Consider the following 25,362-nt stretch of genomic DNA (forward strand, 5'->3'; position numbering starts at 1 on the left):
TAAGAAATACTAGTTCATCTATAGCAAAATGCAAAGCATTAGAATATTTTAATATTATTTGAACACTGTATGAAAAATAAGTCCTACAAGAAAAGAAGCCAAGAAGATACAACGGGACATTTTCTATGCTGTACTGCTTCCAGTGTTAGGAAAAAAAAAACCCTTATTCAATATATTAATAAACACAACAGCAACATGAAAATTAAAAATGCCAATTAACTCTCCTATTGCCAGTGGAAGTTGCAGGTAAGTCACATTTATGGGTAACATTTATTGAGCATTTACTAGATCCGAGTTCTATTTCTTAAGCAAATTTCAGCTTAATTCCTATAACTGTTACAATAACTTTATGAAGTAGATGCTATTATTATTTCAATTTATAGGTAAGGAAATAAAGGAAGCTGAGTAATATGCTAAAGGTCACAGAACTGACAAATGCTGAGGCTGAAATTGAATATTACAGAGTTTGGTTCCATAATTAATGGTTAATCATTAGCAGGCTAAGCAAATACCTCTTATACAGTTATCAATGTTTTCTAATAAAATCATATGAGCCCCCTTGGCTGTAGAATTGTAATAAGCATTTAAAATTAATACTTGAACATATCAATATGCACAGTCCACACATACTCCAGGGTAGATACTTGGTGCAGTGGTTAAGATGCCATTTGCTGTACTGGATGCTACCCTGGAGTGACAGGGTTGGCATTCCTGCTCTGCTTCTGTCTCTGGCTTCTTGCTAAGGCTCTCTCTAAGAGGCAGCAGGTTGCAGGGCAAATAGTTGGATCTCTGCTCTTACACTGATTCCCTAGCTCTGGTTTCAGCCTGGGCCAGCTCTGACCCCTGTAAACAACTGGAGGTGAACTCCGTTTTGGGAGCTCTCCTCATTTTTCTGTCCCTCGGCTTCTAGAGTAACGAAAAATTAAGACGATAAGAAATGTTAGTAAGTTCTTCCTTTTAAAATTTCAAACTACAAGAATGTAATTCAACTGTTCATACAATGATGGGTTAAATGTATTTTGGGTTAATGAATGCTCCTTCTGTGTAGCGCTGCGAGGCATGGAAGACAATAGACAAACACTGGATAAAGATGGGCATAGTCCCGGCCCTCTGATAATGCAGAGCAACTCAAGTAATCATAAATAAGTACACAGGAAGATAACTCCTGGGGTCAGGTACGAAGACCAGGAAGGTATTTTCAGATGTCTAATCAGCAAAGAATGGAACTGAGTTATCGTTTTCAACCGTACATTTGAAAATACCTTCATACTTGAACCCTCTTAAGCTGAGGGACTTAAAATACACGTTAAAATAAAGTAGCGCCTATTAGTTTTTATTCATTGTCTAGCAAGAACGCAGGCTTTCTTATCTAAAGGAGAAAGTCCCAACCTGCTAGGGACTCCAGATGGGCAGCAGGGAAAGCATAGCCAGCTGTGGTACTGTGTTATTCCCACGTTTAGACACAAGGTTGGTGTGCTGCAGGGGGGCATTCCGGCTCCTGGAATTTGTATGCATTTTGCTGTTTCTGAAAGTTGGGACGTAAACAGTTTAGCTCAAGTTTTTGCACACCATGCCCATGAGACTGACAGGAAAAGTGAACACCCCTCAGGCTCACCGGATTCCATGAAGCCCACTAGCAGCTTCCAGATGCTCAAGGCCGTGGGCCTCCAAGATCTGAGGCCCGCGGGAAGACTGCCCCAGTGAGTCTTTGGCAAAGTTGCTTCCTGGCCCAGAGGCCAAGTTGGCAAGGATATGCTGCTGGCAAACACTGATTAGTCAGAATAAAGTCACCACAGGCACAACCAAGCAAAGCATAAATGGCTCTTTCAGCCAGAGACAGACCAAGGGGAGTGATGTTGCTGTACTCAACAACCCAGTTTACTTTTTCTGGGATTCCAGAACCGAACTAGCATTTTCTAACACTTTTTATTTCACGAACTCCCTCAATGGAGGCCTGGTTGGCTGTGGCGCAGGTGTTTGCTCTCCTCAGCAGATACCCCTCTTCTTAATCCAGTAACTCCCCTCACCTACTTGCTTAAGTGCAACTTTTGATTAGGTCCGCGGGGAGTGAGTGAGAGAGGAAGCCGAGAAGGTGAGGCGAGGCGCGCAGGCCAAGATCACGGAGCTAGCGAGCTGGGAGGGTGTGGGGAGAGAAAAAAAAAGGGCGGGGGCCACGCCTCGCAGGGGCCACAGGGGCGGGTCACGTGTCCTGGAGGCTCTGCGAGCTTCGCTGCCCGCCCGCCTGGCCGTCGTTCGCCCGGGTCCCGGGACGCCGACCCTCGCAGGAGCCTGTGCGCGCGAACGCCGAGGCGCGTCGGCCAGCACGCCCCAGCCGCGGGAGGCGCTCCGAGCGCGCCGGGTGGGATGCGAGGCTGAGGGCGCTGCGCGGCCAGGCGGGGGAAGCCAGGGGCTGCCCGGCGCGGTGGGGTGTGTGTGCGACAGCGCCGGGGTCCACCAGCCCGCGGAGGGCTGAGGAGGAGCAGGCTGTGCACGCGAGGGAGGGCGCGGTGAAAGCCTTGCCTGCTTTCGAGAGTTCCAGAGCGCGCGTCCTCGGCCAGCGCAGTGGTCCTGCAGCCTCCCTCGCGCCCCCGAGCCACCAAAGGCGGCGACACCTGATCCGGCGCACAAAACACGGGTCCCTTCTGTCCCGGATACAATTACGCGGCAGAGACACACTCAAACTCACGCACAGCAGTCTCCAGAGACGAGGTAAAGCGGGGACCGCGACGGAAAAGGGGAGGGGGCGGACTGGGGAGAGGAGGAGGAGGAGAGAGGCGTTGTTTGCGCCCGGAGGAGGTGAGTGCCGGCGGAATGGCTGCTTTCCAGGGGGCGGGGGATTATGAATTGGAAAGCGCCTCTGGGGTTGGACTGAGGGAGTTAGGAATCGGGGTGTGTGTGTGTGTGTGTGTGTGTGAGGGAGAGAAGCCGGAGGCTGGTGCGGGGGCAGTGTAAAGGCGGGTCACTCCCGTCACTTCTCTCTTCCATATGGCCCGCGCCGGGGGTGGGGGGGGGTACAGCCGTGTTCTTTCCTACCAGAGGCGCGAGGGGATTGCGGGGCTCCGATCCGGTTGAGGAGTTTGCACTTGACCCTGAAGAGCTCGGCTCAGGGGAGCCCCTGGGGTCCGTGGTGGTTCCCTGACGGCTGTGGCGGGAGAGGAGGTTCACTCCCAACTCTCCTCAACTCGGTGTCAGACCCTGAGGGAGGGGATCTCGGGCAGGCTGCGTGGGGGGTGGGGTAGGGCAGGGGAACGTTTCGGGGGGCTGCATACTGCGCGCTGGGACTTATCGGCATGGAGATCCGGCTCCCGCCCCCCCCCCCCCCCCCCCGCTCCACCGCGTCCCAGGAATGGAACAGTTTCTGGCGGGGTGGCGCGGAAAGGGGCGTCCTACGGGGTGACCTTCACTGGAGAAGCGGGTCCTAGGGCTTGGCTGGGAAGTGAGCACCGGCGGGAGGGCCCCGAGGGAGAAGGGCGCCATCCTCGGGTGGGAGGGTCGGTGAGGTGGCCTGCGGAGCGTGCCTTGGAGCGGAGGGCGCCAAGGGACTCTGTGAGCGCTGCTCTGTGGGGCGCGTCGGGGTTAAAAGGACAACCAGCGGGAGCGGGAGCTGGGGACCAGCTGTCTGCGTGCTCGTGGACTGTTTTGAGGGCTTGTAAAGTTGAGTGAGGTGATTGCGCTGCCTTCTGCAGCACTGCCTGGGTTTAGGGAGAGGATCGCCTCTGTTCTTGGTCCTGGGCTTCCCATCATCTTTCATCATCCCCTAGGGAGGGCTGGGGCGCCTTGGAGAGGAGAAACTGCAGAACTTGAGAGAGTCTCTCACAGCCCGAAGGCGGGCTGCACCGCCAGAAAGTGGCGTTGTCTGGGAGCAGAGCAGCCATCGCGGGCTTACAGGGCGGTTTCAATCCAGGTGTAATTGGAGTCACTTTTACCATATAAACCGGCGTTAGCAGCCCCCCCCCCCACTTTTTTCTTCCCCATCCGGATTCTGTCACGGAAAAACAGATAAGTCAAACTACACGATTTTCAGTCCCCTCAGGCTGTCACCTTGTACTTGTTTTTTTTTCTCCACAAGATTAATGACGTGGATATATGGTAGTTTGGCTAGATGCCAAGTGTGTTGTTTTTATTTATTTCTGACCATTTCATGTTCCAAAAAGAAGAAAGATAAGTTTCAGTCAGAATCCATAGGCTTCATTCCCACATCTTGGGAAAAGGGAAGGGGAAGGGGGAGGCGGGGAGAGGTGAAGCCATTTGCCTGAAGGCTGGAAAGTACTTTCTTCAGTTAACAACCTGAGGAACAATCGCAGTGTGTCTTCAGGAGATTTTTAAATTAATGGAAAAGTCGGGCACCTCGATATTAAATGGGTAGGGAGACCAGAACTTTCTGGTAAGTAAATTAAATCTGGGTCCACAGACTTAGTTTTCTCCTGTAGAAGCTCTCTCTTGGTAGTTGGAGGTTTTGTTTTAGAAATATATTTCTGTTGAGTAGCTAGATTGTGCGAGAGGTAAATACTCCAGCATTATTTGGTTTGCCTGCCACCAGCAAGGTTAAATTGACATCTAGTGTGGGTGACCTGGTGCAGTAGGAGTGTTTGAAAGCTGTGGTGAAGCATGGTGACCTGCTTTTTAGTAAACTCCTGATTCTATATTCACAACTTGAGCACCACTGAGCAGACATCACACTTTTGACTTTTTCCAGCTAACACTACTCTAAAGATTCAAATTCGATCTAAATTTAAAATTTCCAGAGCTTCGTGCTTGTATTTGTAACTGGTACACATTAGGATGAATATATCGAAGCTATAAATACAGGTTTTTATAACTAGTTTTGGAAACTTTATTTCCTGTTCAAAACTTATATTTCCCAATGATTTAAATTATAACATTTCACAGCGCACTTGGAGAACTTTTAGCTTAATTGCTATTTAAATACAGCCAGAATAGCCCCACTTTAAATCTTCTGACTGTTTTTTAAAACTATGTGGCTACTTAGCAAATAATAGAGATTTGTTACCATTTTAAAGATTGATTGATTTATTGGAAAGATGGATGAGATTTACTGATAGAAGGCAAGATAGAGAGAAAACTCTTCCATCTACTGGTTCACTTCCCAAATGGCTGCATTGGCTGGTGCCAGATCAGAAGCCAAGAGTCAGGATCCTCTTCCAGATCTCCCACACAGATACAGGGTCCCAAGGATTTGGGCCGTCTTCTACTGCTTTCCCAGACATAAGCCATTTTAATTCATGTTTGATTTCTAACATACTCCTGAAAAATTCCAGTATACAGGTGAAGAGTAGGAATATTGTTTGTATTAGGCATCTTATTTTTTCGCATCATCTGGATTCATGCATATTAAAACAAATAGATTTTCTGGAGAGCTGTCTTCTCACACCATTAATTACTGAAACTTTGAAACAAACAAGCGGTTTCTGAATTTTACTTTGTTCCTCGTTTCCTTAAAGGATATTAGACAGTTCTTTTTTCCTTTGTGGAGTTATCTTGTTGAGTGTGGATTCATGAAGAATTGAATGGCACTGTTCGTTAAGGTGTATAGAGCTGCTTTGTGTTTATTGTAAGTGGTTTCAGCCGGCTGCATTGAAATACTGGAATGGAGACAGAAGTACCATTCTTCTTTTTATGCTTTTTCTGGATCCTCTTTCTGTTATCAGCAGTCACTTTCTACTGCTGTCAGGCTGTGAGCAGGACCTACTTCTGTATTATCTGTTGTCTTTTCTTCCATGGCATGATGTACACTGTTGCCTGAGTTTAAAGCCTGTGGATTTTGTGACAGATATTTTCTGTTTATATGTGATATTTCTGTTTTTTAAATCTTTTTAAAATTTTTACTTATTATTATTATCGTTTTATGATACAGTTTCATAGACCCTGGAATTTCTCTTCCCCTTTCACCAACTCCTTCCCCCCTCACTGAGTTCCTCTGTGTTATTACTATAGTATGGTTCTTCATAAACAGTCATATGTCCATCATTGTGGGCATGGACATGGGCAGAGAGTCCAGCATCCTATTGTCAAGATTTAGTAAACAATTTCATTGGGAATCCATCTTTGGTGTGGAAATAGAGATGCATACAGCATTGTATACTCACATCTGAATATGATAGCCTCCATTCCATAGTTGCTATACATCCCCTTAAATGAAAAGCCACAATACAAAATCAACAGCAGGAAGAAAAATAGAAATTAACAACACCACGAAGTTAAGTAATATGCTACTGAATGACTAATGTGTCGTTGAAGAAATGTAGAAGGTTGTCAGATGAATGATTGAAGTTTCCAGAAAATTGATCTATCTATATAAACTTTTAAAGAATTTTACTATAGAAAAACTTGCCTGTCTTTTGAAAAATCTTTATTTTTATGTCCAATTGGAGCATTAATTTAAAATTTGTTTTTATGATGGGCTCAGATTGACTTTGTCTAGGAATATGTGTTGCGTTATATTTTACATATCACTTTCTATGCTGGTACTCACTGTTCATATGTAATGCTGTTGCTATTTCCTTATCCTGGAAGGTAGAAATGAATAAAGTGCTGTGATAATTCTGCTGACTATGCTTGGGTTTGCTGAATTCTTTAAAAATTATTTTGCATAACTACCTATGGAGGAGATGCAATATAAACAGTATTGATAATGTCTTCTCAATCTGAAATATTTATACATATTCATATTTCCTTTCCAAAAAAATATTTATTGGAAAGCTACTCTGTGCCAGGCACTGTGCTTTGGGCATCTGTACGAGGTAGTTAAGACCCTGAGAAGGTTCTGGGTTGATGAGAGGGAGATAGGAGAGAAGTTAGTTTCAGCGAGTTTAACAGAGGGCTATAAATTGTGTTAGTGCTGAGATATTGAAGTGTGTGGCATGCCCTAAGCAGGGATTTGGAAGTGGCCACTTCAATGTGGAAACTGTAGACTAGAAAGACTTCATAGAAAGTCACAGTAAAAAAAAAAAATGAGTCCTTGTAGGCAGGAGTCAGGCCTCAGAAGCTGTTTGCTACCCTGAGGAGTGGAGAATTTTCTCTACAAGGTTTTTTTTTTTTTAAAGAAAGAGATGATGTAATGAGAAGATAGCTCTCACAGCAATCTAGAAAGGTGGATCTGAGGAAGGCGAGCTGAAAACTGCCAATGAAAACGATGTTCAAGTGACCTTGGTAATAGAAGATAAGAACCTATTGCTAAAGCTGTAGCAGTAGGCTGAAGAAAAGTTTGCTCACCAAGATAGATATTCAGGAGGTTGAGCTCTTGGGATTAGGTGACCAGATGATGAAGTGCTGGAGGGTGGGATAGGAAGATGGGGAACAAACTTGAAGGATAGGCAGATTTAAGATGCAAGGGTGACGTGTAAGATATGAAGTCTTTCCGGAAAAGGTAACAAGAGGTTGGGTATCCAGTGATTACAATATTTCAGTTCTAAGCAGAACAGTCCTTGGCTAGATAGCAGGTAGGTGAACAAAATGGTGGATGGACAAAAATTCAAGAGGTGAGAGGTCAAATACTAAAGTGAGAGTTATGAGACACTCCTAGTTTTGCCCCTAATAGTCCTGTGACCGTCATTTCACAATTTAGTTCCATGATGCTCATCTACAATCTGGTGACCCAAGTGTCTGTTTGAAAGGGCTACTATGATGATGCAGTCAGGCAAGGTCTGTCAAGCAGAGTGTGGGAGCTTAGTGTTCTGTGTTCAATAAATGCTGTGGTTTTTATGAAAACATGGCTGAGTCTGTCGTGAAGAGACCTCCAGTGATTTTTTTTTTTTTTTTTGCCCTCAAAGGTGCTCATTCTCAGGGTTCAGAGAAGTATATGCAAAAGATATTTGTAAGGTGAAAACTTGGCCAGATGATATGGTTTGCCATATGCCAATAAAACGGCAACAACTGAAAATTGTGAAGGATGAAGAGAGAACAATGTGATAAGCCCTTGAACACAGGGTGGAAGTTACTAGAAGTGTTTTGGGAGAGACCTTAGCAAGGCTGGTGGCATTTACATGTGTTTTCTCTTTTTCGTTCAATGTTTATTTACTTTTACTTCCTTGAAAGGTAGAATAGAGGGATGGGAGAGAGAAAAGAGATATCTTTCATCCTGCTCCACTTCTCAAATGCCTGAAAGAGCTATGGGAAGGGTCCTCTGATGGAAAGTGCAAATCCAGAACTTAACCCATCATCTGCTTCTTTCCAGGACAGATTAGCAGGACACTAGATCAGAAATACAAGAAATAACACTCCTGTGTCACAAAACCCATTACTGTATGGTGTTTTAAAAGCACCTGTTGTATATGTGCGCACACACACACACACACACACACACACACACAACACATGAACTTCCTATATCAGACATTGCAATTCTTCCTTCTAGCTTCCGCTAATGTGTTTGTAAAGACAGCTGAAGACAGCCTATGGGTTTGGACTCCCACTCACATGGGAGACCCAGAAGGGGTTCAAAGTTGCTGGCTTCAGCTTGGGTCAGCCACGGGCCTTGTGGCCATTTGAGGTTTAGCAAGTGGAAGTTCTCTCTCTCTCTTTCGCTTTTTCTTTTCTTTTCTTTCTTTTCTTTTGTTTTCTTTTGTTTTCTTTTCTTTCTCTCTCTCTCTCTCTCTCTCTCTCTCTCTCTCTCTCTCTCTCTCTCTTAGATTTACTTGAAATACAGAGTTACAGAGAGAGGGAGAGAGATAGAAAGAGAGAGAGAGAGCTGGTTCACTCTCCCAAATGGCTGCAGTGGTCCAGAACTGGCCTAGTTAGAAGGCGAAAGCCAGAAGCTTGACCTAGGTCACCTGTATGAGTACAGGGTCCCAAGTACTTTAGCCATCTTCCACTGATTTCCCAGGAGAATTAGCAAGGAGCTGGATTGGAAGTGAAATAGCTGGGACTTGAACCAGAATCCATATGGATGCTGGTACCACAGGTGATGGCTTTATCTGATACACCGCAGTACTGGCCCTTCTGTCATCTTGTCTTTTAAAAAACTTAAATGATTTTTTTGAGCATATGATAAGCAAATCATAGATACTTTAATGTCTCTTTTTTTAAGTATTCTTGTTGTGTGCTTTCTGGTTCCTTAGTTTAATAAAAAATGTTTATCCATTTTCATATTGAAAGTTTTCAAAAAGTTAGCGGAAAATGTTTATTATGCCAAACTTATACATGAATTCCGATTTTTTGCACATTAAAATAAGCTTAACTTCTGATTCTATTTTTCCCGCAAACTTTTTGAAGTGTTCTTGTGGTCAATGGCACTACAAATTAGCAAAATATAAAGATATTATATTTCTTTGTGTGCTTATTGACTTGAAAGGTAAAGATGCAGAAAGTGGGAGGAAGAACCAGAAAGCAGGGATAGATCTTTCATCTTCTGGTTCACTTTTTGAATGTTCAGTAACTGGGACTGGACCATGCTAAGACAGAATCTCAGACTTGTGTCTGGGTCAGCCAGATGGGTGGCAGAGCAGTCACCTGCCACTCTGCAGGGTACAATTTAGCAGAAAGCTGGAAATGGGAGCGGAAGTGGGACTCCTTCTCAGGCATACCAATATGGAATGCAGTCTTCCCAAGCAGTAGTTTAACCTCTGTGCCAAATGCCTGCCCTAATTTTATATCTGATGATTCAGAAACATTTACAATGCTAAAGTCTGAAGAATCAACATTGTGAAAGGGATTACTAAACTATGTAATACGTGAAGGACTGATTTCTAGATGAGTGTTTTTCTTTTTTTTGTTTTGGAATTTACTACGGTAGTATTAAACATACCTATTTTTTTTTAAAGGTGCAAGGTTGACTGGTGAACAACAAGGCACCCAGTTAAGCCAGAACTTTATTTTTTTTTAAGATTTATTTATTTTTATTACAAAGTCAGATATACAGAGAGGAGGAGAGACAGAGAGGAAGATCTTCTGTCCAATGATTCACTCCCCAAGTGACCGCAACGGGCCGGTGCTGTGCCGATCCGAAGCTGGGAACCAGGAACCTCTCCGGGCTCCCACGCGGGTGCAGAGTCCCAAATCTTTGGGCCGTCCTTGACTGCCTTCCCAGGCCACAAGCAGGGAGCTGGATGGGAAGTGGAGCTGCCGGGATTAGAACCGGTGCCCATATGGGATCCTGGTGCGTTCAAGGCGAGGACTTTAGCCGCTAGGCCACACCGTGCCGGGCCGAAACATACCTATTTTTTAATCTTAGGATTCTCTCCATTATATGAAGGGATGCTCTATATTGAAGATAAAATAGAAAAAATAAATCTCTATTTGAATATCTACATGAATACAATATTTTGAGAAAATGTTATACTTGAACTGGCTTCTGAATGACTCATAAGTGAACATAGTACATGTTGTTTACTAATTGGATGCAAGGCTTAAGGATGATTAATTGGTTAAAATAATATTTATCACAAAAGTTAAATTAACATGAGTATTTTAATGCATTCTATTGGTTACAATTTACTTATATAACACTTAAAGCAGTCCCTTTAAGATGGCTGGTAAATACTTGCGAATCAAATTTAATTAGATGTTTCATAGGAAGTCTGCTCTGTACACAGCTATAATGTTACCTGTTCCAGTACTGCTGTTCCATTTGTGATCCACCTTCGTGCTAATGTTTCTGGTAAGGCAAGGATGGTGGCCTAACTAAGCTTCCCAGATGAAGCTCCTGACTCCTGGTTTCAGCTTGGCTGAAACATGGCTGGTGGGAACATTTAAGGAGTGAACCAGAGGATGGAAGATTTCTCAGTGTCGGTCTTGGTCTCTGTCTTGGTCTCGGTGTTTCTTTATATCTGTTTTTGTAGCTCTTTCAAATAAGCAAAAAACATATTATGGTTTTAATACATCATGGGACTTTGCTATTTAAAACAATATTAAGGTAAATCTTTTCATAGAAAGAATCCTCTTTTGATTAATCTGTTTTGCAAATTCAAATTTTTCTAACCTGCTTTGACAAATGCACATATGCACACACAGACACAAAAGCTTGGTCACACCTCCCAGCCCCATTTTGAATATTGGCTCATCCATGAGATCATTTTAATCTTTTTCCTTTAAAATAATGACAGTCTGATTCTACTGCATCCACATTATTATACCTGTTGTGTAGAAGAGAAAGAATCAGCAGGAAAAATTAAAATTAATTAAAAGAAGAGCCTCTACTGGCAATGGCGAGAGTGGTTAAGTGATGCAGTAATGTCTGTGTGTACCGAGAGTTCTGCAGTAGCAGGCAGTCTGCACCTGACCTGCAAGCCCTTCCTGTAGACTTTCATGAAGGAGGCCCTGGTGCTTTACATAGTTTTTTGCATTCATGCTGCTCTACATTCTGGTACTCACTAAGCCAGAGTTTAAAGCAAAACTAGTCAAACAGGTTTCCCTGTCCATTGAGAAGAGGGCCAAAACAGTAAAAGCTATGGATAAGGTCAAAGGTGAAACTATTTTAAGGAATATAATGCCAATAGACAGCTGTGCTTTTCTTCTGACCTTAAAAGTACTTTGGAGATACTCGTGAGTGTGTCATAAGGGAGATAAAATGAGAAGGAAATTGAGAAGAAAAGTAAGAAGTAGGGAGTGGGGAGAGAGAAACAACAGTGCAGGGAAAACTCAAGAACACAAGGATGGAGTTTCCTGTGTGGACTTTGTGTAAGCTGGCTGTGTCATAGCAGGAAGCAGTAGTATCACCTGGGGTCCTCGACAGTGAAAATAGGGCTCACCACACCAAGTCAGGGCTGAGGTAGAGTGACAGTATTGGTGGGAAAATGTTGTAGTTGCCGTTTCTGACATGAAGTTTATCTTAGAAAATTTTATTGTGCTTTAATAGGAAAATGCTGGTTTCAACAATATTTTTTTATGGCTGGCAAATCTTTTATACACTGGGTACATTGTTTCAGGCTGGCATTGTAGCATAGCACATTTAGCCACTGTCTGTGACTCTAGCATCCCATGTGGTCACTGGTTTGAGTCCCAGCTGCTCCACTTCCCCTCAGACTCCTTGCTAATAAGCCTGGGAAACAAAAAATGATGACTCACATGAAAGCACCCTTGCAACCATTCTGGAGACCAAGATGAATCTATTGGCTCCTGGCTTTGTCCTCGCCCAAGCCTGGTTGAAGATTTCTCTCTTTCTCACCCCTGCCCTTCTGAATCTCTGCTTTTCAAATAAATACAGTTTTTTAAAAATAACGTGGGCTTCTTGAGATGTGTTTTGAGGCCTGCATCCTATATTGGAGATCCCGATTCAAGCCCCAGCTACTTCACTTTGGACTTTTTCCTGCTAATGCTCCTGGCAGCAGGTAATTATTCAGGTACTTGATTCTCACCACCCACCTAGGAGACCTAGATGGAATTACAGGCTTCTGCCATTAGTCTTATCCAATCCAGGCTGTGTTTATCTCTGCTACCCTGACTTTTAGAAAAATAAATAAGTGAACTTGAAAGAGAGAAAGTGAACTATTTTTACTACAAGTTACCACCTGCTTTGTTTTCTGGGAATGCTGAAATCGTAACCCCACTGAATTATTTTTAAGATTTATTTATTTATTTGAAAGTCAGAGATAGAGAGAAAGGGACACATAGAGAGAGAGAGAGAAGGAGAGAGAGAAAGCTTCCACCCATTGGTTTGCTCTTTAAACGACCACCATGGCCAGGGCTGGGCCAGGCAGAAACCAGGAACCAGAAGCAGCTTCCGGGACTCCCACCTGGGTGCAGAGTATAAACTTGGGTCTTCCTCCACCGCATTTTCGGGTGCATTAGTAAGGAGCTTCTTAGAAGTGTAGCAGATCGGACTCAAACAGACAGACTAGCATTTCTCTTGATACCCTCTCCTTTATATTCCTAGCCTTTATACCCTGTCTGGTGTGTAATTCTGCCCTTGCCTTCTCCCCTCGCCTCATTGCTTCTTGAGTGTTGGAGTCTCTTTCTTACCATCACCTTGGCCCCAAATCTCCTCTCAATACTGCCAGTCAATTGCTTTGACTGCTGACCCACTTGTCTTCTGCGAGTGGCACTCTGCTATTCCATTCATTTTCATGTGGGGATCCCCATATTAAAGCCTGGCCTTCAGGACTCATTATTGATTGATGATCAGCTTGGATTCCTGCCACCCCTGTTTACCTTCTAATCTCCACAGGTGCTCTTTACCTAGTTTTTGAGATTTTTGTTTCAAGATACTCACCCATTTCAAGTATTTGTCTTTTTCTCCTCTATATTTTCAAATTCCCATCCTTCAAGGTTCTGGCACTATAGTCCCTCCTTAGACTATTGCTCCTCAGGCAGTTTCCAATGTCCTCAATTTCTACTTTCGATGGTCTTGTGATAATTAATTTTGGTCATATATTCCTTCAAGGGAAAGTATGAGCCCTTAGAGAGTGGAATCTCACTTTTTTTTTGGTCTCCTTATAGTGCCTTGGACAAACAGTACTTATCAGAGATAAGACATTTAAACATGCTCCAATGATATCTTTAGTTTCCCATAAGGCAGTGAAGGTCAATAAGTTCCCCAATTTTCTACAGGTATGCTAATTTTTTCTTGCCGTTTTTTTCACCTGTGCCAGACTGCATTATTCAAACTGAAATGTTCCCTTAATTTTTTTAAGATTTATTTATTTTTATTGTGAAGTTGGAGACACCAAGAATTACACACTTGAGGAAAATAATGTAACATTCTAATCGCCCCTTCCTTTGCCTGTAGATATTTTACATTAGGTAATTTAAAGCTCTAACTGAGGCTGATTTATTTTTTCCTTCCTCTATGCTTGATTTTTCTCTCTCTAGTAATTACAAAAGGGCAGACAGGGCATGGCAGTAGGAGTAGGAAAAAGAATAAGGATATATTTCAAGAAATCTAGGCAAAAACTGAATGAGTAAAAGAAAAGTGGAAGAAAAAATAGGCAAGTCCATAAGAAGAAATTATTGTCTGGGATGTTTGCCAGTATTTCTTGGGCCTGGTGTTGTGGTGTTTCAGGTAAAGGTGCCACCTGTGATGCCGGCATCCTATATGGGCATCTGTTCATGTCTTGGCTGCTCCAGTTGCCATCCAGCTCACTGCAAATGACCTCAGAAAGCAATGGAAGATGATCCAAGTGTTTGAGCCTCCGCCATCCATGTGTGTGACCCAGATGAAGTTCCTGACTTTGGCCTGGCACGCCCTATTAATTGTCATCTAAGGAGGGAACCAGAGGATAAACCCTGTCTCTTTTTCTCTTTGTTTCTTCCTTTTATTTAGTAACTCTTACTTCCAAATAAATAATTCTTTTAAAAAAAATCCTTAAAAATTAATGCTTTTGTTTTATTTATTTTAAAGGCAGAGAGATACACAGAGGCATAGAGACAGAAGAGGTCTTTAATCTGCTAGTTCATTCTGCAAATGTCCCCAATAACCAGTGCTGGGTCAAGTCTAAACCAGGAACCAGGAACATCATTTGGGGCTCCTCATGTCCATAGCAAGCACCCAAAAATTAATTACCATCATCTGCTGCCTACCATAGTGTGCAGAAACAGGAAGCTGGAATGGATCTGAGAACAAAAACTCAAATCCATTCCAGCTAAGGTGGATTGTTAACATCCCAAATCGCGTCTTCACCACTGTACCAGACATGTACCCCTGGAATAATTACTGTTATTTTCTTTAGTTTTAGTATGTTTTTAAAGCAATTGATTTGCATTAGATTCTCAGGGTCACAGGAAATGCGTGAGAATTACTATAACAACAATTCCTGAAGGCATTGAGAGTTAGTTGTATTATTTCCATCAGTTAGACTTTATGTTTTGGAATGCATTTTTTCTTGAGATTTCTGAACCACATATAGAAATGGAGCCCCTCTGACTGCCTTGCTTCTTTCTTGCAGCCTTTTTCTCCTTGGACCTGTCTGCCCTTTCCGAGGTTCCTGATATCCTAGGGAATTGAAAGGGCTTGTTCTAACTATGGGTTTACACATTACGGTGGGTACAGACATGTATAGAGTGGAGAGGGGACAGGATCTGCTTATTGTTAGAGCCTGGGTATTTGAAATGATTCTGTATAGTAGTTATCCAGCCTCCTTGTGGGTCCTAAATTCTTTGTGTACTATTGATTTATGTAATTCATTAGAAAGGCAGAGGTGGGAGTGAGGGGAAGAGAGAGGGAGAGACCTTTGACGTGCTAATTCATATCCCAAATGTTATCCTCAGTGGGGATGGTCATGTTAAAGCCGATACCATAACTCCAGATCTTGCAAGTGAGTGTCAGGGATCCAACTTTGAGCTGTTATAGCTGCCTCCCAAGGCATGCACTAGCAGGGATCTGGAGTGGGGAACAGAGCCAGGATCTGAATCCAGGCCAACCAGTGTAGGATGTGTAACTTTGTGCTGTCTAAGCATCATTTTGCCAATAGAAATAGTTCAACTTATTTTAATGTTATTTAAAAACAGTTCCTTTTATTATCCCCATTGCTATGCCCAAAAGGAAGTAGAAGGGTAGATGTTTTGAATGAAATATATTGACTTCCTGGACATTGTACAGTGAGCAATTACCTGTGACATTTAAGAATTAATTCAGCCATTCATTCAGTAAGCAATCTATTACGTAATGGAACTCTTCTGCCCGGAGTCAAGAGGCATTGTGCCTATTGAAGAGAATAAACATTTTAAGGGTTTTTTAGTATGAACATTTGTGAAGGTGACTACTAAAGCTTTCAAAGACTGCTGTTTTATGTGATGTATCTCAGAATTCAAGAAAATTTATTTTGATATCTGACATACATCAATGACAGACTTGAGGAGGCTTTATATGGTTCAGATAAGAGATACTGGATTAGGACCCAGGAAACCTGTGTGCCAGTTCCAACTCTGCCAATGAATAACCACGGATTAGGTGTGTGATGCTAGGCAACCACGCCAGAGACTTTGTCCCTTTCTGTATAATGAGAGGGTTTGGGCTTGGCTATCTTCAGTTTTTAAAATAGTAACCTTGATAGATTTTCTAAATGAAAGTACATGTTTTAACATTGTTAGAAACACATATATAAAATGCAAATGTTTTACGTAAATCTGTTATTTTTACAACACAATACCAGTGAACATGGTAGATAACATTGTTGTGTACTTCATCATGTTGAAAATCTGCGATAGCCCTTTTCTAAATCCTTGCCTCTTCGAAGTGCATCTGTGCACCACCAGCATCCCTCATCCCTGCAGAACTTGCTTGAGATGGAAGGTTAGCCTCCCACTGACGCTAGCATTCCATATGGCCTACCTTTGAGTCATGGCTGCTCCACTTCCTATGCAGTTCCCTCTTGATGTTCCTGGGAAAGTAGTGGACGACGGTTCAAGTGCTTATGTCCATGTCACCCATGTGGGAAATCTAATTGGAGTTCCATGGTGCTGGTTTTGGCTTGACTCTTTTTTTTTATTAATTATTTTGCATCATGTGACAGTTTCATAGGCTCTGGGAATCCCCCCTTGGCTTGACTCTTACCTGGCCATTGCTGCCATCTGGGGAGTGTGCCAGTGGGTGGAAGATTTCTCTGTATTTTTGGCTTTCAAATAAATATAAAAATCTTTAAAAAAAGAAAAGGGAAAGAAAAGGTTATCTTTATTCTGTTAAAAGGAAAATCCCTGAGGCCAATTACATTTAATGTTGCATTTATTTATTTGGACAAAACAACAAGAAGAGACTGACTAATCAAGTTGTTGCCAGAACCAGAACAGGTTTTGAGAATTTCCCCAACAGCGTGTGCTGACAACACTTGAGTAAAGCTGATTTAGATGCAGCATAATCACTCAAGGCATGTTACTGGCTGCAGTACCTTTTGTAAGTAGTTGGAGTTAAATTACTATTATTAACCTATACATCAATGTGATCTGTTAGGTCCGGTACAGATTGCCCAGTCCAAATCCATAGTTACTCAGCAATTTTTATTTAAGAAACCTAAAGTTGAAAATCAATTTCATTTGTCTCTATTGTTTTTCTTTATTGATTTTGTCATAACTATTTTTATTAATGAAATCAAGTCAGTTAAACCTACTGTCTGGTTTAAATATTAATTTGCTTATTTCATGTGACAGGCAGAAAGTCACAGTCAGAGGGAGGTATCTCCCTCTGTTGGTTTACTCTCCAAATGCCCACAACGTTCTGGCTGAGCCACTCTAAAGCCAAGAACTGCAAACTCAATGTGGGTCTGCCATGTGGTGCCAGGGATCCCAGCACACCTCGTCTCCCAGGGTGTTCATTAGCAGGAAGCTGAAATCAGGAGTAGAGCCAGGGCTCCAGCTCAAACACTCAGATATTGGATCCAAGCTTTCCAGATAATAGCTTAACTACTGGGCCAGGTGCCTGTCATTATAATCTGTTCTTTTTTTTTTTTTAAAGATTTATTTTATTTTTATTACAAAGTCAGATATACTGACAGGAGGAGAGAGAGAGGAGGAGAGATAGAGAGGAAGTGGAGCTGCGGGATTAGAACCAGCGGGCATATGGGATCAAGGCGAGGACCTCAGCCACTAGGCCACGCTGCCGAGCCCATATAATCTGTTCTTGAAGCTAGCTTTCAGCACATTTTAAACTACTGCAAGATCCTCAACACCATCTAATTTGAAATCCTTGCCTGCCAGACGAGGAAAATTAAATCACAGAAATTAGATGACTGCATCATAATTATGGGTATACAGGCCATTGTCAATTTTTATTTTAACTTTCATTGTAGACCACCTAAAGTAGTATAATTTTTATAATAAATTGACAATATAGTGGCATCATTTATTCTAATAAAATGATGTTATTTCATAATTTAAGTCTCTTGGGATGTATCTAATCAATAAGGCTGTCTTAGGTTACAAATTATGATAAAACTTCAAGGCTCTCAAATTTTAAATATACATTAGTAACCCTAAGGTTAACATAAATAAAGAAAATATTTTTGTACCAGTGCATTAGTATTTCAAAGCAATTTGATATTTGTTATAAAGTGATAATAATAAGATTGAATGTTAAACTGAGTGAAAATTAGAGGGACTATTATATTATGTCTTTAATACTGATAAAAGACTCACAAAGTACTGAAACTCTGACCATGTGCTCCTGAGAAACCGCACATACTTTCTAAAAGGCAATGAGAAAATGCAGTTCTGGGACCATTGAGTTTGTCATTTTGAGTTTTTTAGGGTCTGGAGCTGTGTATTATAATCTGCCAAATTCCAGAATAATTGACCTTCCACTCTAATCTCAATATTTTAGAGCCATATCTCCTTTACTGTATAACCAGAATCTCACCCACTATACATGTGTATTAATTATTAGATTCTTGTTTGTCAGTCTGCTGGAGATTTGCATTAAAAAGTTTCAGTAGCTTTAAAAAGAATCTTGAATCTCTTTTGAGAATACCTGGCAGTGTATCTGCTTACAAGATCCTGGAATCTGCAGTTTTAATAAACCCTAGAGATGATTCACGTGGACAATAAAATTTGAGACTCACTTCTTTGAACAATTTGGGTGGTGTATTTTAAATAGTGAAATATAAGTATCATCACCAAATATTGAAAAGATGCAAAGTGCTAATCAAAATGGCTATTGCTGCCCATGTTGTGTCGTTTCCCTCTCTCTAGTCTTATTTATATGTTACCTTCACACTCGATAAGTCAAAGAAGATTCCCAGGTGGGTCTGAGCCAGCTCTCAGTGATAAGGGAGTAAGGTTGGGTTTCTCATTACAGCCTCACCACCTGTACAGCAGATGTGTGAGAAGAGATAACCGCCTGTAATTGTAGGTGGACGTGAAAGTGCAGTTAGCTTGGGATGCAATACAATTCTCTATCACCTCTCCTTCCAGAAGAGCTTTTTTTTTTTTTTTTAAATGCCTCTTGATATCAAAGTCTCAGAACTGAAAATTTAGGCGATACTGTCAACAATTGCTTATTCCTTTCAGTATTTTGTGTGCAGAGGAAATTCTGCCTGTGTAATGCTTCTAGAGTGTTATATTAGTCTTATTTTCCATAATATGCTGCGTTATTGTGACGACTGTAATAATAAATGTTTGTTTTCTATCATGTCTTTCTAAGTGGTGTCCTGAGACAAAAACAGTATTTTTAAGGGAGAGAAAGTGATTGTTTAGAAATGTTGACCAAAACCATTTTTGGGGGGAGCACATTTTTTTTTTTTTTTTACAATCAGCACTTTAAAATTTTATTTCTGGGGCCCGGCGGCGTGGTCTAGCGGCTAAAGTCCTCGCCTTGAAAGCCCCGGGATCCCATATGGGCGCTGGTTCTAATCCCGGCAGCTCCACTTCCCATCCGGCTCCCTGCTTGTGGCCTGGGAAAGCGGTCGAGGACGGCCCAAAGCTTTGGGACCCTGCACCCGCGTGGGAGACCTGGAAGAGGTTCCTGGTCCCGGCATCGGTTTGGCGCGTACCGGCCCGTTGCGGCTCACTTGGGGAGTGAATCATCGGATGGAAGATCTTCCTCTCTGTCTCTCCTCCTCTCTGTATATCCGGCTTTTCAGTAATAATAAAATCTTTATAAAAAAAAAATTTTTATTTCTGCAGTTAAACAGTGCATTCCTATACAAATAGATTCTTTAATATTTCCAAGACTAACTTAATGAAGACTCGAGGATTTAAAATCTAGTGTTATTGACTGCTAATAGCCTGCTAAGTATTTCTCACACAATTGCACTCAGTTCATTTAAGCTGCTATGCAGGGGCTAGTATTATGGTGTATTGGATTAGAATGCCATCTGTAGCACCAGTGTCCCAAATGCATGCAGCTTCAAGTCCCAATGGCTCCACTTCCAATCCAGCCCCTCACTGATGTGCCTGGGAGAAGCAGCGGAAGACAGTCTTTAGTACTTGCTTGGGCCTGTAACACTCGAGTGGGACTTGCTGGCTTTTGCATTCCACCTTGCCTATCCCTGGCCATTGCGACTATTTGGGTAGTGAACTATCTGATGTAAGAGCTCATTCCTGCTGCCTATATCTGTAATTCTGCCTGTCAAATAAAGAAAGAAAACCTTAAAAAGAGGTTACCAGACTGTCCTCTGTTCCAAGGTGGAGGGAGGAGTGTTGAACAATTAGTGGCCTTAATTTTCTAAATTCTTTTGTTGTTCTGTCATTCAAGTTAAGAAGTTCTGTTGCTATAAAGTTATTTTAGGGGCCCCTTTGCTTTTGTGAATGTTTTTGAGATTCTTTTAAAAAGATCTGTTTATTTATGTGAAAGGCAGAGAGAGAGAGAGAGAGAGGTTTTCCATTGGTTGGCTCACTCTCCAAGATGGCTGCAACAGCCAGAGCTGTGCCAGACTGATGCCAGGAGCTGGAGCTTCTGTGGGTTTTCCAGGTGTGTGCAAGGGTCCTTGGGGTTGGGCCATCCTCCACCACTTTCCTCGGCTGTTAGCAGGGAGCTGGATCCGACCTGGAATAGTTGGAACCCATATGAGATGCCAACACTGCAGGTGATTGTTGTACCCACCCGCAATGCTGTGATGCCAGCTTGATTTCCTGCTTTTGGTACTTTACTTGAAATAGCCAGTCATAATCAACTTCGAAATATAGCTATTACCTCAATATGAAAGAAAAAGTATTTAAAATCTGGGGTGTTTAACAACTATGAAGCAATAAAACAAGTTTTTTTCAGATTCTTTTAGGTTACTTTCCTTCTCTTTACACAGTAGTGTGAAAGTAGATAAAGTTACTGGATACTAGATATTTGTCAAATGCTTCTCAGTCTCATTAGCTGTAAAATGGGGACAACTATTTTTGCCTTTGTTTGGTTTCTTCAAATAAAATGAGATCACACTCATAAAGTCTGCAGTGCAGGAAAAGTACATAGTGATTAAAAACAGCTTGGAGCCGTAGGATGACTGATTCCTCACTGTTTGCCCAAGTCCCACATTTTGGGGAATCCAGTCCATTCTGGGCAAAACCATTATGAGTGTCCCACTAGTACTGTGAGCAGACAATACCATGGCATTAAAATGGTCATTCTTTGCTTTACACACAAATATGTGGGCAAGAGCAGGCAGGGCAGGTGTTCTGGCTTCACCAGTCGGCCCTAAGGGCCCTTGTTGTTCTGCCTTTGCCAGTTTATCCTTATGTCTGCCTAGTCAAAATGTTAATTATTACCATGTGCTCCGTCCAGCCCGCAGGAGGGTGAAATGTGAAGCCTCTAAAGGCATAAATTAGCAATGGTACATTTTACTTCTGCTTCCATCTTATTCCCATTGGCTAGAGCTTATTTCTAGGATTAAAGAAAGCTATACGAAATATGATCTCTTGTCTTTTGATCTACAAGGCAAGCTGCAGTAGAGAGTTTTGTTCCTGGAAAAGAAAAGAAAGAGTACCATCCCTGTCACCTGTGTGCCTATGAATGGGTTACAGTCACTTCCAATGTCATTCCATACTCTGAATGGTAACACTAGTGGCTATCGTGAAACTTCTCTTCTGCATTTGCAGCACGTCTGTGAATGTATGTGTTGATTAACAGGTGACAAACACCCCAGACTCAAGGAAAAACTATAGTGTAAAAATCCCTCTCCGACTTGCTACTTACTTCTTCCAACTTTAAATCCTATTTACCCCAGGCGTTTTCTCTGTGGTTGTGGTATATGGCTAAATTCTGTCGCTAAGACAAAAGCTTCAGACTTAGAAATTTTTTCACATATAAGCTAATTGATGTTATTAAAGGATTCATTTCATTTGAAATTAGAAAACAAAAGAAAAATGGTACTGTGTGTGGAGGTACTTGTAGTTCACTCATATATACTGATTCAAAAATTACAGTTGTAGTCCTTCACGTACTATGTGTTAAGTATTTTCTATGTGGTCAAGCAATGAGAATAAAATAGGCAACAAATTTTACTGAAGTTCATATCCCTAGGGAGTTTAATTTGTAATAAGAGAATAATAATTTTTAAAATATATAATTTGTATTTATTTAAACATTTATTTTGCTGGATGGCATTTTCCCAGGCTTACTACTTATAAAAGTTATTTTCTAACATGATTTGATATAGTACCCCTGGTGATGATTACATTTGGTATTTTTGCTCATTTGATTGCAATCCATACTACATGCTGTGGAAATTAGAAGTCCCAAGAACCTTAGGTACTCAGCAAGTCATCCTTGACATGATCTGCTTTACCTTTACTTCTCCATACTGTTTCTTGAATTGTTCAGTTTACCCTGTGCAGACATGTTTTTTTTTTTTAAAGATTTATTTTATTTTTATTACAAAGTCAGATATACTGAGAGGAGGAGAGACAGAGAGGAAGTGGAGCTGCCGGGATTAGAACCAGCAGCCATATGGGATCAAGGCAAGGACCTTAGCCACTAGGCCACCCTGCCAAGCCCGCAGACATGGTTTTGAAGTTCTCACAGGCACTTACTTTCCTTTTATTTCACAATTTTGCTTTTCTTTAAGATGTTGGAGAGGTTATTTGGCACAGTTATTAAATCACCCCCTGGGAAGGCTGGTTGGAGTACTATATCAAGTATTTTGGGCCTTTTGTACATGCACATGATTTCTGTCTAATCCAGCGTTGATCACAGGCATTTGGGAAGTGAACCAGCAGATAGGTCTGTCTAGTTTTTTCTGTTTTCTTGCCTTTCCAGTAAAATGACAATAAATAAGCAAATCAATAAATGTCATCTTACGATTTGTTGAGCCGCTGAGATTGTCAAGAACTCCGTTCCTGCCTGTAGTTTGTGATTGCCTCCCCCACCCTCTGCTTTTCCTTGTTCATCTTCGTGAATACTCTCCAGATCTAACCTTGAATGGGAAAGGCCAAAGAAGTGTTTTAAGTAGCAACCAAAAAGCTGTTCCCACATATTTTTTTTTAAATAAGTGAGAATAGCATTTTAAAGTAATATCAGCAGGGGTCCCAATTGGTATTAGACTAGTGTGTTAGAAGTTATTTTAGAGAATAAAATACAGGAAACTTGTCAGTTTGATCCTTAGATTTAAGAAAACTCTTGGTGGTACATTAGGGTGTTTCAGATTCAGCCTGTGAGTACCGCTGATGCTTGGGCACAGGAATAATGCAGCTGTCTGTAGATGGGCTGAGGCACTGTATTCTAAAGGTTGAAAGTCCTTTCATCTCAGAAGGATCACTTTTGAAGATGGATGTTCTCAATATGCAGCCTTGAAGGAAAATGCTGCCTGCGATTCTTGTTTTACCAATATTAATTCACATTTAGATTTTTTTTCCAGAGATTTATGTATTTGAAAAGCAGAGTGAGAGAGAGAGCGAGAGAGAGAGAGGGAGAGAGAGAGAGAGAGAGAGAGAGAGAGAGATCTTTCATCTTTTGGTTCAATCCCTAAATGACCGCAACAGCTTGAGCTGGGCTGGTCTGATTCCGGGACCCCAGGATTTCTGAGTGTCTCATGTGGCTGCAGTGACCCATGCACCAGGGCCATGCTCGGTTGTCTTCCCAGGCTCATTAGCATAGGGCTGGATAGGAAATGAAGCAGCTGGTACTTGAACTGTTGCTCACATGGGATGCTGACAATTCAGGAGACAACTTTACCAGCATATACCGCAGTACTAGTCTCCACACTTAAATCTTAAAATGGCATCCCTCTAATGAAGAGTGGGTACATCTATTACCTGGTTTTGATGGCTTCTTGTTTCAAATATAGGTAAAGGAGTAATTACTTATGTAAAGAAGGAATGCTGATTGATATACGAAATTACATTTGTATAGACTACTTTGAAAATTCTGGCAGCAGAATTAGAGTTAAGTAAGTAGTGGCATCCCAGAAGCCAAGAGAAAACGCTGAGATGTAGCCAGTGATGTATAGTGTTTGTGAGAAGTTTGATCAGGTAAGTGCTGGATAAAGAGTGTTTGTGTGAGTACTGGGAGGTGTTAGTACCTTCACAATGATGATTTGGTTTGAGTTGTGGTAGAATCAAGGCTAACTACAATCAATTGTGGAGTAAGTGGATACCAGCAAGTAGAATCATGTGTTGAGAGGCTAATTCTAGGGGTTAGGGTTGTGGCAGTGGGTTGAGCCATGACCTGTGATGACAATATCCCATACATGTGCCAGTTGAAGGTGGCACACATGCCTAGGCCCCTGCTACCTATGCGGGAGACCTAAATGAAACTCCTGTTTCCTAGCTTCTGCTTGGCTCAGCTCTGGTCGTTATATTCATTTTACGGCCTAAACCAGTGGATAGAGAATCTCTCTCTCTGTCTTTACTAGTCTCTCTCTTTCTGTCAATCTGTGTATCTGCTCTCTGTCTCTCTTGTCCTCCACCACTAACTCTGACTTTCAAATAATCTGAAAGAAGTCTTTCAACACATGATTTTTATTAGTTCTATAAAATTTCATTGTGAAATGTGCTGGAATTGATTTGATTAATGATAAGCACTAGATTCTTAGTGATTTCTAGTTTGCTGGTGGAAATGAATGTGGTAAACATCTGTTCATAAATGTTGGTATTGCTGATTTAGAGAAGTCCATTAATATGTCAGTGGCATTTCAGAACACATCAGTTTACATTTTCATCAGCTGCTTCATACTTTGCAAGGGCTGAGCTTATGCTTGGGCTGAATATTTAGTCCTGTGTCACCAGTCCTGACTGGCTCCTGATTCCAGTTTCTTGCTAATGGAGGTCTAAAATGGTTCAAGCAGTTGCATTCTTCCTCCCATGAGAGCCTTGAATTGAGTACCTGACTTCAGCAGAGTGCAGCTCAGCCCACCCTGGCCATTGAAGGCATTTTGGGAGTACTCTAGAGGATGAGAGTTGTCCCTTTTTGTCTCAAAAATCAAGGATTTTTTATAAGAGTCTCTATAAACTTTTATTAAAAACAAAAACCAAAACAAAACAAAAATAGAAACCAACAAACACACAAAAAACCTGGGTTCAACCTTGTGGCGTAGTAGATGAAGCACTGCTTGTGATACCAGCATTCCATAAGGTTGCCAGTGTAAATCCTGGCTGCTCCACTTCCAGTCCAGCTCCCTGCTAACTACCTGAGAAAAGCAGGATAACTCCAAGAAACTTCTGGCATGTGGCCTCTTCCTGGCCCTGTGCTGGCTGGCCATTGTGGTCATCCTGAGAATGAACTAGGAAATGGGATATCCCCCTTTACCTCTCCTTCTATGTAATGCTTGACTTTCATCTAAATAATTTTTTAAATTTTTCTTTTTTTTTCATAAGTTTAATCATTCAGTGGGTTTTTGAGCTCTTATTTGGCTTGGTACTGCTCCTGGGGATATGCCCATGTGAAGGTTATGAAAAGATAGATGTATCCGATGAGTCACAGTACAGTGAACTGTATTGAAGGCCACAAAACAGCTTGCCAGTGAGGTAACGAATTCTCTGCTGGGGGAGCAGTGTTTGAGTGGTACTCTCAAGATGGATAAAAGCGGTGAGTGCAGCAGGCAGAAGATCAGAAGTGAG

At 41.8% G+C, this 25,362-nt stretch overlaps 1 protein-coding gene across 1 annotated transcript in view; it reads left to right on the forward strand.

The window, feature by feature from the left end:
• Positions 1-2,217: 2,217 nt before the first annotated feature.
• The window catches only part of UGT8 (UDP glycosyltransferase 8), an 85,298-nt gene continuing 62,153 nt past the window's right edge, over positions 2,218-25,362 (forward strand). Inside the window, exon 1 of the mRNA XM_058666961.1 lies at positions 2,218-2,709. The gene's annotated coding sequence lies outside the window, so the exon portion shown is untranslated. The remainder of the gene's footprint in view (positions 2,710-25,362) is intronic.

The sequence above is a fragment of the Ochotona princeps genome, chromosome 7 (assembly GCF_030435755.1).
Source record: "Ochotona princeps isolate mOchPri1 chromosome 7, mOchPri1.hap1, whole genome shotgun sequence".
Lineage (NCBI taxonomy): Eukaryota > Metazoa > Chordata > Mammalia > Lagomorpha > Ochotonidae > Ochotona > Ochotona princeps.